This window comes from Bos indicus x Bos taurus, chromosome 3 (assembly GCF_003369695.1).
Source record: "Bos indicus x Bos taurus breed Angus x Brahman F1 hybrid chromosome 3, Bos_hybrid_MaternalHap_v2.0, whole genome shotgun sequence".
Lineage (NCBI taxonomy): Eukaryota > Metazoa > Chordata > Mammalia > Artiodactyla > Bovidae > Bos > Bos indicus x Bos taurus.
Genome location: NC_040078.1, coordinates 85,087,126 through 85,102,747, shown reverse-complemented (window position 1 = coordinate 85,102,747; position 15,622 = coordinate 85,087,126). Strand labels below are relative to the sequence as shown.

General features: G+C 42.8%; 1 long non-coding RNA gene across 1 annotated transcript in view; it reads right to left on the bottom strand.

Moving 5' to 3' along the window:
* Window positions 1-15,622, bottom strand: part of LOC113889803 — a 164,616-nt gene that overhangs the window by 2,785 nt on the left and 146,209 nt on the right. The window contains exon 2 of the long non-coding RNA XR_003510353.1: window positions 13,724-13,803. This is a non-coding gene — a long non-coding RNA (uncharacterized LOC113889803). The remainder of the gene's footprint in view (window positions 1-13,723; window positions 13,804-15,622) is intronic.

Below are 15,622 nucleotides of genomic sequence, written 5' to 3'. Positions count from 1 at the left end.
GAGCCTGGTAGGCTGCAGTCCATGGGGTCGCAAAGAGTTGGACACGACTGAGCGATTTCACTTTCACTTTTCACTTTCATGCATGGGAGAAGGAAATGGCAACCCACTCCAGTGTTCTGGCCTGGAGAATCCCAGGGACGGCAGAGCCTGGTGGGCTGCCGTCTATCAGGTCGCACAGAGTCGGACACGACTGAAGTGACTTAGCAGCTTAGCAGGTGATTCCAGTGTGCCTCCAGGGCTGCAAATCACTGCTGCAGGCAATCAGAAGTCAATGGAGAGACTCTTTTCACTTTTGAATGCTATGAAGCTAAGAGATTCATTCAATTTCAACCAACATTATCAACAGCGACTGGGTGCCAGTCCCTTGCTAACCTTGCAGATATGGAGATGCAGAGGTCAGGGTCCACTGCTCTGTTTGGCTCTTTGGAGTTTATGAATCACATTCACCTTCACTGTCTTATCTGGCCTGGGCATGGAAAGGGAATGTGGTTGCTGCCCTTCAGGGGAAGCAGTGTGCATAATCCACTCGGTCATTGTGGGCCCTACCCTGAGGTCTGGCACTGGGCCGCAGTGGGGAAAATGAATTGAGCAATCTTTTCTAGAGCAAAATCAATAGCTTCAGAACAGCCAGCCACACCAGCAGCTGGGGCGGGTGGGTGGGAGGAGGGGGTCGCAGGGGAGACGGGGAAGGAGCTCCAGGGAGAAAACAAGGACACTGCAAGGAGAGGACAGGAGAAAAAGAGGCGTTGTGGAGGAAGGAAGGAAAGGAGGGCCAAGGGGAGTGGGTTAGGGGGATAAGAGGTGGTTCACGAGAGAATTTAGGCAAAACCACTGTAACCCTCTTGTCTTACGCTCTCTCCACTGCTCAGAACCCTGAGTGTAGAGATAGGTATGTGCGATGAGAGGGAGAAACTGGCACATTGCAAGTTCCTGTCCCTGTGCTGAGTATTTTGAATATATTCATACAAGGTAATACTTGCTAATCACTAATTCCACAAATGAGAAGACAGAAATCCTAAAGGTCACTACACTACCAAGCTCATATGTGATGGAGTCATTTATCCCCTTAGAGGCATAAAAGAGAAAAGGATGGGGGAGCTGCTCTGTAAGAAGAGACACTTCAGAAATCACTCTTTTTTTCCGCCCTCAGCCCACCTAGCTTCCACAGATCTTCAGTCTACTTGGGAACTTGTCCATTACAGTTGTACAAAGCAGATGAAAGAGAAAAGGAAACCTCCCAGGCAATTGCACAGAACACTTTCTTAGGATTGTCAGGCACGCATCATCCTGAGAGGCCGTGGGAGGGACAATGGCTTTCCCTGCTGAGGCTGAAAGGCCTGCAGGAAGGGGAATGAGCTCACTGCTGCCCACTAGAGTGAAAAAGCCTCTCTGGAAAACAGCCGTGCTGGAAAATCACCTGCCCGGTGATCAGGCCTCTAGGGACTGCTTAGATATATGCCCAACTCATACTAGGTCAGCAAAGGGAGAATTTATTGGAAGGATAATGGGGTTATTTCACATGGATGGAAGTGTTGGGCCAAATGGCAGGAACGTGTGCTTGTAGCTGGGCCGTGGGGCAGCTGGACTCAGGGATATGAACCAGAAGGAAGTGTCTCCTCTCTTTTCTGCACCTCCCTGGTTTTGCACTGTTAGTTTCCTTGTAAATCACTGCAGACTGCCTTCTGCTGCAAGGTGAAAAACACAGCCACCAACAGGTCCTACCTCCAGAGAAGTAAGTTTATAACTTGAAAAAAGTTCCAGGGGAAGGCGTATATGGAGAATTCTGCTTGGTTGAGAGTGGGGTGGTGCCTACCCCTTTACCAAACAACTGTGTCTACAGGAAAAGCGTTATGTTCAATGGTATGGCAACCCCAACTAGATCCCTGTGAAAAGAGGGGAGTACCACCAGAAGAAGGGAGAGGACTTAGGATTTTACACTCTATCTCACCAACAGAAATAAGACCCCTCAACAAAGGCAGAGAGAGATTTTGACAATGGGAAGATTTGCAACACATAGGGTGCCTGTGTGATCAGCTGTTTCAGTCACGTCCAACTGAGACCCTATGGACCATAGCCCACCAGGCTCCTCTGTCCGTGGGACTTTTTCTGGCAAGAATACTGGAGTGGGTTGCTGTCTCTTCCTCCAGGGGATCTCTCCCTGACCTAGGGATTGATCCCTCATCTCCTGTACTTCCGGCAGATCCTTTACTGCTGAGCCACCAGGGAAGCCCTTTCGACACATTATTTACATGCAAGAACAATTTATATGCAAGCCTGAGAGGTGGATAAGATCCCCCACCACTAGTCCTTAAAGTTCTCACAGTAACAGTGTGGCAGATCATCATGCTCCTTTCCTTACTAGACACACAGTCAGGGTGTATTTCCCACATTACTTGTGGTTAGCAATGGTCATGTGATTGACTTATAACTACTGGAAAATGGTGTGTCATTTCCAGACCTGCTCCATTAAAATGTTCTCATGCAATCCTCTGTGTGCTTCTCCCCTTTCAGCTGAATGGAACTGAGATGGCCCCCCAGGTAACTGGGAGGCCATGTGTTTAAAATTGTAGAACCACAGATGGAAGGAGCCTGGCTCCCTGAATCACGGCTTAAAGAGACCCACTAACCGCAAGCACACATGATGGGCTCTCAGATTAGGGGGAAAAAACACTTATATAGTGTTAAGCATTAAATTTTGGAGGTTTACTTATTACACATGTTATATCTGCCTTCATTAATAAAGTTAGTAAGCATTGCATTAACTGGAATTAACTACTCTGAGTCCTGGCTCTGTGGTAAACTTGCTAGATGACTTAGAGAAAATCACTTTATCTCTCCAAGTCTTCCTATCCATTATACCACCATTGCAGGATTTTTCGTTAATGAATAGAGATAATGCATATGAACAAATGTGAATGCTAAATTACAACTTCAGGATGGAATATTACGAACTTGTCTCTATATTGCCATTTCTCAAGTATGCTAAGATTTAATTTTAGTGGTTTAAAGAGCTTTCAAGTTTCTCATTGAAAGTCTCCTATTTAATAAAGGAGGCAATATAGGCTATAAGAATATAATTTTTCTGTAGAACTCAATAAAGTTATTTTCACTTTGGATTTTTTAAAATAAGTGGCACTTAAACATTTTTTATTTCCTGAATTAATCAGCATTAGAAGATGAATAGCTTTTCACCACTGATATTATGAAGTTTCACTTATATCTTCTTGAAGAAATCAAGAATGAATTGGAGGAAAAAAAGAGAACTTTTGCCCTTAGTAACTCATAGTTCTGAGCCTTGAACCTGGAACCTCTGTTCCAAGTTGTCCTGCCTCCCCATCACCTTTGGAGGGGGGTTTAATTACTTAAATAATCTTTTATTTTATTTATTTTTAAAGAACTTTTTTTTTTTTGGTTTTTTTTTTTTGTTTGTTTTGTTTTGTTTTTTAATTAATTTTATTTTATTTTTAAACTTTACATAATTGTATTAGTTTTGCCAAATATCAAAATGAATCCACCACAGGTATACATGTGTTCCCCATCCTGAATTTTCTATTGCAGTATAAGCAGTTAGCAAAGGGCTTCTCAATGGCTCAGACAGTATAGAATCCACCTGCAACACAGGAGACCTGGCTTCAATCCTTGGGTCAGGGAGATCCCCTGGAGAAAGGAAAGGCTATCCACTCCAGTATTCTTGCCTGGAGAACTCCACGGACAGAGGAGCCTGGTAGTCTACAATCCATGAGGTTGAAAAGAATCAGACATAACTGAGCAATTAACACTTTCACTTTTCACTTTCATAAGCCGTGACAAATGTGATAGTTTCAGGTGGACAGCAAAGGGACTCAGCCACACATATACATGTATCTGTTCTCCCCCAGACTCCTCTCCCATCCAGACTGCAAATAACATTGAGCAGAGTTCCCTGTGCAACACAACAGGTCCTTGTTGGCTTGATTCCCCTCTATTGGGCATAGCTATTTCATATCTGCCACTGTGATTACATAGGCTCCCAAGAAACTATGCAGAATAACCCAGTCTCAATCGACCTTTCCTTTTGCCCACACCAGAATGCTCTGAATAAAGATTCATGCATCCTGTTACATCAGTGGTTTTCCAACTGTGCTCTTGCAAGCTCCCTAGGAGCCATTTGTGTTTGAGTTTTGGAGGAGTCTCTGTTGCTCCTCTAACCAAAGCAGCACTGATCTTACCTGTTTAACATACTGAGCTTTAGATAAGATTTTCTTTGAAAAAAGAGCTCCCTCATTTAATAAAAAAACAAGGTTGAAAGCCACTAAATCAAAACTGAACTTGGGTGTTATATGATGGCAAACAAAGCAGATTTATTTTCTAATGCTGTCTGCTACTTATGACTTGGGGTGAGTATTTTTCGCTTTTAGGCCTCATTTTCTTTGTCTGTAAAATGGAAAGTGTAATGCCATCAGAGCTTAGTTTTCTTCCTATTTTGCATTAGAAGATCCACTGGTCAAGGTCATTCGGGGTGTCCACTCAGTATTGCAGATGGAGACAGGGAAGGTAGGATGGACTCCTCTCACAGAAAGGAGGAATGAAGGCCCCAAGAGGGAGGTTTTAACTTTATTTTTTAAAATATTTGTTGAGCTACAACTGTGTCAGTTCAGTTCAGTTCAGTCGCTCAGTCGTGTCCAACTCTTTGTGACCCCATGAATCGCAGCACACCAGGCCTCCCTGTCCATCACCAACTCCCGGAGTTCACCCAGACTCACATCCATTGAGTCAGTGATGCCATCCAGCCATCTCATCCTCTGTTGTCCCCTTCTCCTCCTGCCCCCAATCCCTCCCAGCATCAGAGTCTTTTCCAAGGAGTCAACCCTTCACATGAGGTGGCCAAAGTACTGGAGTTTCAGCTTTAGAATCAGTCCTTCCAAAGAAATCCCAGGGCTGATCTCCTTCAGAATGGACTGGTTGGATCTCCTTGCAGTCCAAGGGACTCTCAAGAATCTTCTCCAACACCACAGTTCAAAAGCATCAATTCTTCGGCCCTCAGCCTTCTTCACAGTCCAACTCTCACATCCATACACGACCACAGGAAAAACCATAGCCTTGACTAGATGGACCTTTGTTGGCAAAGTAATGTCTCTGCTTTTGAATATGCTATCTAGGTTGGTCATAACTTTCCTTCCAAGGAGTAAGCGTCTTTTAATTTCATGACTGCAGTCACCATCTGCAGTGATTTTGGAGCCCAAAAAAATAAAGTCTGACACTGTTTCCACTGTTTCCCCATCTATTTGCCATGAAGTGATGGGACCAGAAGACATGATCTTCGTTTTCTGAATGTTGAGTTTTAAGCCAACTTTTTCACTGTCCTCTTTCACTTTCATCAAGAGGCTTTTGAGATCCTCTTCACTTTCTGCCATAAGGGTGGTGTCATCTGCATATCTGAGGTTATTGATATTTCTCCCGGAAATCTTGATTCCAGCTTGTGCTTCTTCCAGCCCAGCGTTTCTCATGATGTAATCTGCATATAAGTTAAATAAGCAGGGTGACAATATACAGCGTTGACATACTCCTTTTCCTATTTGGAACCAGTCTGTTGTTCCATGTCCAGTTCTAACTGTTGCTTCCTTACCTGCATACAGATTTCTCAAGAGGCAGGTCAGGTGGTCTGGTATTCCCATCTCTTTCAGAATTTTCCACAGTTTATTGTTACCCACACAGTCAAAGGCTTTGGCATAGTCAATAAAGCAGAAATAGATATTTTTCTGGAACTCTCTTGCTTTTTCTATGATCCAGCGGATGCTGGCAATTTGATCTCTGGTTCCTCTGCCTTTTCTAAAACCAGCTTGAACATTAGGAAGTTCACAGTTCATGTATTGCTGAAGCCTGGCTTGGAGAATTTTGAGCATTACTTTACTCGCGTGTAAGATGAGTGCAATTGTGCGGTAGTTTGAGCATTCTCTGGCATTGCCTTTCTTTGGGATTGGAATGAAATGTACAATTGGAATGTACAACTGTGTACAGCTGTGCAAAGCAGTGAGAGTCCAATGAACCAAGTAGTTGCGGTGCTTACGGTGCCAAATCTGACACTGGTAGACATCAGCACCAAGGAGTAAGGGGGCTGTCAGAGAGAAAGAGAAGGGTGCCAGGAGAAGAGCAAATGGCTCCCTGTTAGGGGGGCCTCCCCCCAAATTCAATAGTTATCTTCTTCACAGAGTCTTAACTCCCTCTCACACTTTCAGCCATTCTTCTGAACCTTTAGTAAAGGCTAGAAAGAACCTAGTCCTTCCTCTAACCATTGATCTTCTCACTCATTTGTCATTTACACAGCATACACACCGAACATCTCCTTTCCCCAACACACAATGCAGAGCCTGAGGACCCAGAGATGAGTTCAATGTGATACCAGCCATCAGGATGCTCACAATCCAGTGGGGACGCATGAAAAACCCTGCAATGAATGTGCTGAGAGCTGGGATGGATGCATGCGCATGAGGATGGAGGGAGCATGGGTGGTCCTTCATGGCTCCTCAAAGGACTCTGCATCCCTCCTTCCTCCGCTCTCCCACCTCTCTGAAGCTCACCTTATGCTGAATCACCTTATGATGCACCCCCTTGTGCTGAATCAACAAGATCAGGTACAGGCATCCCCAGTGAGGAAACAATGAGGGCACCAGAAGGTCACCACAAATAGGAAGCAGCTATGCTGCTTTGTGATTTAAAGTACTAAATGGTACACTTATTTCCATTAACTGCAATAGAGTGGTGTTCTCATGGGTGAAAATAGTGGGATTTTCATAACATCACTTTGGTCTATCTGGTTACAGAACCTGCTAGGTTTCCTGAGTTTTGAATGTTCTTGTAACATTGAGGAATTCAGAATATTCTGTACTTTATCTTCCTAGCTCCCCTGCACCTGATCTTTTTTAGTTAGAGACAAAGTCCTTATTTTTTAGTCACTTGGTTAAGAAATATTTACTGAGCCCTAGTGCACGGCTGACACTGTGCTTTGTACAGACATGTAAATGAAAAGAAATGAGCCCTGATGCCAGAGACCTAACAGTCTCACAAGAAAACCAGAGTGATTAAATTCAATATGATCAGTGTCACCTGGGAAGTGAGGTCAGTGGACACAGGGAGCACGAAAGAGGGACACGCCGCCAGCGATGAACTTCTAGAAAAGCTTCCTAGAAGACAAAACCAACCTAGGTCGAGTGAAGAATCATGGCTGATGAAGGAGAGTGGGGTTGGAAGGGTATCCAGACAGAAGGGACTTTGTCTCCCAAAGACGCTGTCCAAAACCAACGTGCTCATACTACTTAGAAACTCAGCATGCAGCATGTATTTTGGAGTCAGACAACTTTTCTCCCAATTTTTTCCTGTCTCTTCATCTACTTTGAGGCATGATTAAGAAGGTGAAATGAGAAAATGGATGATGCGTTTCAAATGGTATCTGACACCAACAAGTTTTCATCAACTTAGAGACATTGGAGAATATGTCTGGGTATGATCAGAGAAGAGCCCCTGAGTGTGTGTCTTTGTAAGACTGAAGACTTGCCTTATCTAATATAATGAACTATCCATCTCCAATTTGTTCCCCCAGAACCACTCATGACCCCTTGTCACCAGCTTCGTGTCCTGGGAGACTGGCCTGTTTGGACTCTAACAGAGAGCTCCCTTGCTGAGTTCTAGCTAGGGCCCACAACAAAGAACATCATAGATCAGACACAAGAGTCAGTTTATGCTCCCTCCTCTGCAGTCATCTTGGGCTGCCACACCCTTGGCAGAAGGGCACAACTCCTGCCAAGTGGCCCTCTCTCTCCATTTTCCATATCTCTAGATCCTGGTAGCAGCCCCCTCCTTTTATCCCTCACATACCAGGATAAAAAACAGGCAGTTGCTACGAGCCCCAGGACCTATACTATCTTGTGGTTTCCATACAACAGACCCCCCTCACCTTTGTAAATGAATCTTTGATTCAATTCTTCTATAATCACTTGGTTTGAGTACACTATCTATTCTTTCTGGAACTCTGAACTTGTCGGTCCTACAAGTTCAGTTCAGTTCAGTCGCTCAGTCGTGTCCGACTCTTTGCGACCCCATGAATCGCAGCACGCCAGGCCTCCCTGTCCATCACCAACTCCCGGAGTTCACTCAGACTCACGTCCATTGAGTCAGTGATGCCATCCAGCTATCTCATCCTCTGTCGTCCCCTTCTCTTCCTGCCCCCAATCCCTCCCAGCATCAGAGTCTTTTCCAATGAGTCAAGGAACTCTAAATAAGTGTGTTGACATGGGAATTCATTTTTAGATGCAGAAATAATGAATATATTTTGTTAGGGCTATTTTGACAAGGACATATTGAGGCGTTAAACCAGCTCAGAGCTGCCTGAGAGAGGTGAGGAGGCTCTCTTTCCCCACTAAGCTGAGAAAATTGAGAACAATGTCCAAACTTTATTCATCTTTTAATCAGTAGCCCCAGTATCTAGCTTAGAGACTGAGATACAGAAGGTATGCTCAATATATGTGTGTTGAGTTGGTTTTCACAGAATTGTCAATGGTTGGAAAAGAGGAGGGAGATAAAAGTTATATAACCATACTCAGATGCATATATAAACCACACTTATGACTTTTCACATTTCAAAGGACCTTCACTTTGTCATTCCAATCTTGATTAAAACAGCATTCTTCTGGAGGTCCACAGGAAAAACCCTTCTTCACTGTGTGGGATCAGGACCCAGAACTGGAGATGGGATGGGCGCTCTGCCATTGAATCAAGAACCTCAGAGCCAGATAGAAGCTTAAAGGTCATATGACCCCAAGGTAACTGCTTTTTTTTAAACTCCCCTGACTTGGATGATTATATTGTGACCAGGCTTTCGGAGTACAGAACTGGGAGACTAGATGGGTATCTGATGAGGCAGAATCTCAGTGGATGAGGAGGTATCCCAAGCAGCTATGAAAGAAATAATATCCCAGCATTGGGAAATGCAAAAGCACAGAAAATTTGAGTGACCCACCAAAGTGTTAGTTGGTGAAAGAAGAGAGTGCCTGGGGAGAGGGGTGAGCTATGGGCCAAAAAGGAAGCAATGCCCAGCTCTTCTACCTTCTTAGCAATGACCTTGGGAGAGTCACTTCCCCTCTCTGTGAAGTAAGGAAGTGGGAGGGCTACCTCATTTCTAAATGCCTTTCTCTTCCATAAATCAACACTTCTAAAAATGCCTCACATTTCTGCAGCTCTTCACAGCTCATAAAGTACATTACCTCATTTCATTCTGTAGAACTAAAGGCAAAACTTGGCAGAATGCAGAGTTGACCTTACACTTTTCTGATGACTTTTCAACTGGAAGGCAAAATTCAAGCAGCCCCATGTTCTCATCTCTGAACCAGTCTTTCCAGTAACCTGTCACCCCTTGCTCACCACACCACACACACACACACATACACACACACACACATTTTGTCAAAGACAAAATAATTCTTCCTATGAGAGTTCCCACATTTAAATTTCAAAAGGAGTCAGCTACACAACTCCAACCCAAACTAAAATGGTGAAGAGTAAAGGTCACTTGTGGTGCCTGGAGAGTAGGCAAATCTTACTCCTACCCTAAAAGTCCTGAGAGATTTGGGAATTCACCTAACATTCTGGTCCACAGAGGTATCTCTAACTGGGGATATGTGAGTAGAACGGGCTTAGAGAGAACTTGGCTTCCTCAGTTTAGAATTCTAAATGGTGTAATTGATCCAAAAGGGCCTTAATCACCGAGGCTATGTGGTAATGGTAAAAACTGAAAAGTTTATTTTAGTCTAGATCCTAACACTGCCCAGATTGGTAACCTAGAACAAGGTGACTAACTTCTTTGAGATCTATTCTGGCATTAGAAAATTAAGATTTTGGTTAGATGGTCAATAAGATGCCATTCCATTTATTGGTTATTCAACCATTGCACGTTGGTTGAACATTTACCCTATGGCAGATATGGTGAAAGACACTGGAATAAAATTGTGTTTATGTTAACTAAAATTAAATGTGAGAAAGACAGAGAGGAGTTCACATTATGGTTGGGAAGATAGATGTGCAAACAAATAAATGCACTATGCAATAATCATCATCTATAGAGGGGAAATGCAAGAGGAGGAATTCTTTCTGGTGGAAGGTCAGAGAGTCTTCAGAGAAAAATAAATGCTTAAGTTGGATCTAAAGATGACTAAAGCTGAGGGGCTCTTCCCCCCAACAGGGAGCAGAACGAATGAAGACAGGCTTCAGGAAACAGACTTAGCTGGTAATGTTTAGAAACCTGGATGATGAGAAAGGGCAATGGCTCCTGGAGATGCAGGCAGGAGCCAGGCTATGCAGAGCCAAGTCAGCCTGGGTGAGATGACCAAAAGTCACTCAGAGCTGTAGACAGGGGAGAAAAATGATTAGCTCTGCATTCAGTAAATGTCACTCTGGTTACCCTAGGGACTATAGCCAGGAGGAGCCCAGGCCTGTGGGCAGGAGCTCAAGGATCACTATATGATGCCAGAGGAGTTAGAGTCAATGAAGGCAGCCTCCATGGAGATGAAGAGGAATGTGTGAAGTTAACAGCCTTTCAGGGAATGTGATGTGTGATTTATTTACTTAACAAACATTTACATAGCATTTACTATGTGCCAAGCCCTATTCTAAGCCCTCAAAAATATTATCTTGTTTAATCATCACATCAAAACTACAGTGTTAGAATTATTATCTTATTCTATGCAATGGATGAGATGAATATGACACAGACAGGATAAGTCTTTTACCCAAGGCCCACATCCCATGAATGAATAGTTTTCCCCTTGAGTCTAGATTTTAAACCACTAACTAATACCAGTAATAGAGCTTAGCTGCATAGTGGATGGATGGTCATGCCATTTACATCCTAAAAGAAGAAAGAACAGATATTGGGAGAAAGACCATGTTTGTTTCGGAGCATGTTATCAAGGCACCTGTGACATCATGGTGGAAAAGCCAATCAACGAGATGGGCAGGTGGGTGTGGGAAGAAAGAAGAGAGTTCTAGGCTGGAGATCTAGTTTTGGAAGTCGTTTGTTGGCAGTGGTGGCAATGGTCGCCAATGGGCGACAGGGACTGTCCACCGCTATCACTAGTGTGGCCCATGTGACGTGGAAGGTGGCCTCCTCAAGTGCACAGCTGGTTCTGGTTGCATGTCAAGAACTAGTCTCCATTTCCTATGGAATGTTTCTTATTCTGCTAGTTGTGAACTAACTATTGTCTAAGGATACGGTTATTTTCACCCAAGAGTCATATTTGAAAGTATTCCAAAACACACAAAAGTATGAGCTGCTAAGAGAAAACAGGACTTTGATCTAGAATCTATACTAAGAACTCAAGGCAGATGAAACCTCTAGTAAGATCTGATTTCATAAAGTCCTTCTCTGTAATCCTGTTGTTTAATATTTAAAACCTACACGTAATAATTGGTACAAAACATAAGCACTATAATTCGGTCAAGCCAGTTCTGTATTTACATTTCTTTTATTAAAAATTTAGTGAAAATGAATAATTGAAGAAACACCAGAGCTTAAAGACTTTTGCAGTGACAAGTTAAAGGTTGAACTCTGGCCTACTGAATAATGACTATATCCATTTAAAAACTAGGGTATATTGCTTTCAGAGTTCAAAGAATTCTAATATAATTTAATGGAAAGCAAAGACAACACTCACTGACTGCAGGCAAATCACTTCATTCACATGCTACTCAGTTTACTCTTCAGTCATCAGAAAGAAATATATTAAGCTTTTTAATATGTGTCAGGCACTGGACTATATGCTTTCTTTCCAGTCTCATTAACATAGCAGAAAGTGAAGAGGAACTAAAGAGCCTCTTGATGAGCCTGAAAGAGGAGAGTGAAAAAGCTGGTTTGAAACTCAACATTCAAAAAACTAAGATCATGGTATCTGGTGCCATCACTTCATGGCAAATAGAAGGGGAAGAAGTGGAAACAGTGGCAGATTTTATTTTCTTGGGCTTCAAAATCACTGTGGACAGTGACTGCAGCCGTAAAATAAAAAGATGCTTGCTTCTTGGAAGGAATGCTATGACAAACCTAGACAGCATATTAAAGAGCATAGATATCACCTTGCCATAAAAGGTCTGTCTAGTCAAAGCTATGGTTTTTCCAATAGTCATATACAAATATGAGAGTTGAACCATAAAGAAGGCAGAGCGCTGAAGAATTGATGCTCTCGAATTGTGGTGCTGGAGAAGACTCTTGAGAGTCCCTTGGACTGCAAGAAGATCAAACCAGTCAAACCTAAAGGAAATCAACCCTGAATACTCACTGGAAGGACTGATGTTGAAGCTAAAGCTCCAATACTTTGGCCACCTGATGTGAAGAGCCAATTCATTGGAAAAAATCCTGATGCTGGGAAAGATTGAAGGCAAAAGGAGAAGGGGGTGACAGAAAATGAGATGGCTGGGTGGCATCACTGACTCTATGGACATGAGTTTCAGCAAACTCCAGCAGATAGTGAAGGACAGGGAGGCCTGGTGTGCTGCAGTTCATGGGGTCGCCGAGAGTTGGACACAGCTTAGTGGCTGAAAAACAAGATCTCACAACTGCCAGGCAAAGGCAAAATGATTGTCCTCATTTTTTGGATGATGAAACCATAGTTCAGAGAGGGAAATTTACTTCCTCAAGCTCACTCAGTGAATAAATGACAAAAGTTAGGGCCCCGTGAACCAAGTCCACATTCACTTTGGGCAGTAATCAAAGTCTCAAACTCTATGGCCAGGTTATTTTCTTGATATTAACACTATCTCCTGCTCTCTGGAAGGCCTGCCAACTATTCTTCAACTACCCAATCTTTTCCATCCTTCTAGACATCTGGACATCTCAGGACCCACCTCCCCACCAACTCCAGCCCATAGAGTTCCTGGTTTTGTTCCTTCCTGGTTTGACTGGCTCATTTACATCATTCCCATTGTCATCTGGGACCCTGGGCTTCCCATGGGTAAGTCGTGCCTTTCCCACATCACTGTAATCCCTTTCAGCCTGAACTTACCAGTCCCTTGCATTGTGGGTCTCATGACTTGTTTAATAAATTATCCCAAATTAACTAAAAAGTGGTTGTTGGGGGGTCTCTGGGGGATACCACCGTGTGTAGCACCTTCTTCTCTTCCTGAGTCTTGAACACATTGAGAAATAAGCAAAATAGTGGCATTGTGAAAGTAGCTCAGTCATATCTGACTCTTTGCAACCCCGTGGACTGTATAGTTCATGGAATTCTCCATGCCATAATACTGGAGCGGGTAGCCTTTCCCTTCTCCAGGGGATCTTGCCAACCCAGGGATCGAACCCAGGTCTGCCCCATTGCAGGCAGATTCTTTACCAGCTGAGCCACAAGGGAAGCCCAAAATAGTGGCAGATGACAGTCAAAAGTTCAAGTTCAGTGCCTGAACTGATAGATAGGAGGATCAAACTGGCTTTCCTAGTACTGAAAACAAAAACCCTGGCAGCATAGCTTCAGTTATAACTCATTAACTGTGGGAGGCAGGCTTAGGTGACACTCATAGTGTGGTTAAGCAGAAGAGAAATTAACTGGGAAAAAAGGGGAGAACTCCCAGCTATTCTTACATAGTTTTTTCATAACATCTTGACATCTCTCCCAGGATATCGCAATTCCATAAGAAAAGGGACTAAGAATATAAATAGGTCAAAGTGTAAGGAAAAGATGTTCCCTTCTAACAGTGTTTAATAACTCACCAACTTTCCATGCAGTCTACATTTATTGAGTTGAAAAGAATGAAGAGTGACAGCATTGTTTATAAGACCTCTGTGAGTATCTGAAAAACATAAAAGACTCAGTCATGGTCATAATAATAACAATAGTAATTATTTTTATTATATTGATCACTTACTATTTTTAGAAATTATGCTATACTTCAAATTGCTGCAATTACTGTATGTTCAATCCCCATTGTACAGATGAGGCTTACCAAAATTAAATTTCCAAGGTCACAGATCAACTAAATGGTACAGTCAAGACTTAAATCCAATTTTTCTAACTCTACAGGTTCTTAATGAAGATAGCCTATAAGTAGCCATTACTACTGCTGCATACAAAATAAATAATTCTAAGACATCTGACCTTTGTGTATAATTCTCACATGCATAGCACATCAACTCTCTTCAAATATGGTTTACAGAGGTTATGTTTTTCTTCTTAATGTCTGACGAAGTGATTATCAACATCAATGACAAATATATACACAGGCTGAATAAAGGCAGTTATTGTATCATTTAAATGTGATATCCTTGAAGTCCAAAGACCCAGTCTTAAAAGCCAGCTTAGAAACTTAGCAGCCACAGAGGGCTATTTTGAATAAATTACTTAACATACTAAATCTATTTTAAAAACAGATTAAACCTACCATAATGTTGTTATGAAGACTAAAATAGATGGTCTACATAAAATGCGCAGCACAAAGTCTGACATACAGTAAATACACAAGAAATTACTACTAAGAGGAAGGCAAACTGTGAGGTGACAGAGAATGAGGCAGAGAAGGAACAATAGCCAAACTCTGTCTCTGTGGTCTGTTTACAGGATGAGAATTGAGGGAGGAAAAGGAGGGAGGTGGAAGGAAGCAGAAGCTAAAGCAAGAACGTGTCAGTGTAAACTGTTTACACAGTACTTAGGGCATTGTAATTGCAGGAACCATGTGTTATTGGCTGTCTCACCAGTAACTAGCAGACTGTATAACTCAGAGCAGGAACCCCATTAAACATATGAGAGGCAAGACCAGCCAGTCTCAAGATCATCCCAGACCCACTGTATTTATCAACTTCTCTGCTCCTGAGACCCTCCCTGACTCTCCATCTGACCTAAATTATGGGACCTTTTTTTTCACCAACGACATCAGAGAAGAAGAATACAGTCCTCTCCCCTGTCATCACTGCCTAAGGTCATTTGGAGCGACCAGTGATCACTACATGCAGGATGCTTACAATTTCTGGACCTCAGCTTCCTCAACTGTAAAACAAAGGGTGGCCAATAGGGGTTCCTCAAGGATTTTGGTAGGAATATAATAATCAAAGCATTTAAACTGTTTGGCAAATTCATGGTCCTTCCTTACACACTCGTGCATCCTTCACAATAATCCTATAAGGTGGAAAGTAGGGCTTGTGTAGAGGGGCAAGCACTTATTGTTTAGTTAATGTGTCCCAACCCTTCCTACTGTGTTGTTGCTGTTCAAGGATTCAGTCATGTCTGACTCTTTGTAACCTCATGGACTGTAGCACACCAGGCTTCGGTGTCCTTCACTATCTCCTGGAGTATGCTCAGACTTATGCCCATTGAGTCAATGATGCCATCCAACCTTCTCACCCTCTATCATCCCCTGCTTCTCCTGCCCTCAATCTTTCCCAGCATCAGAATCTTTGCCAGTGAGTCACTATGCATCAGGTGGCCAAAGTATTGGAGCTTCAGCTTCAGTATCAGTACTTAGCATAATCTGTTTTGTGACTGTTGAGTTTAAGTTAATCCACAGTACTTTTTCTGTTTGCAAACAATATAGATGCTTAAGCATATGTATTTTAAAATCTCTTGAAGGAATGATGTTAATTCCTGACTTGATATTGTATTTCATGGTTATACCATTT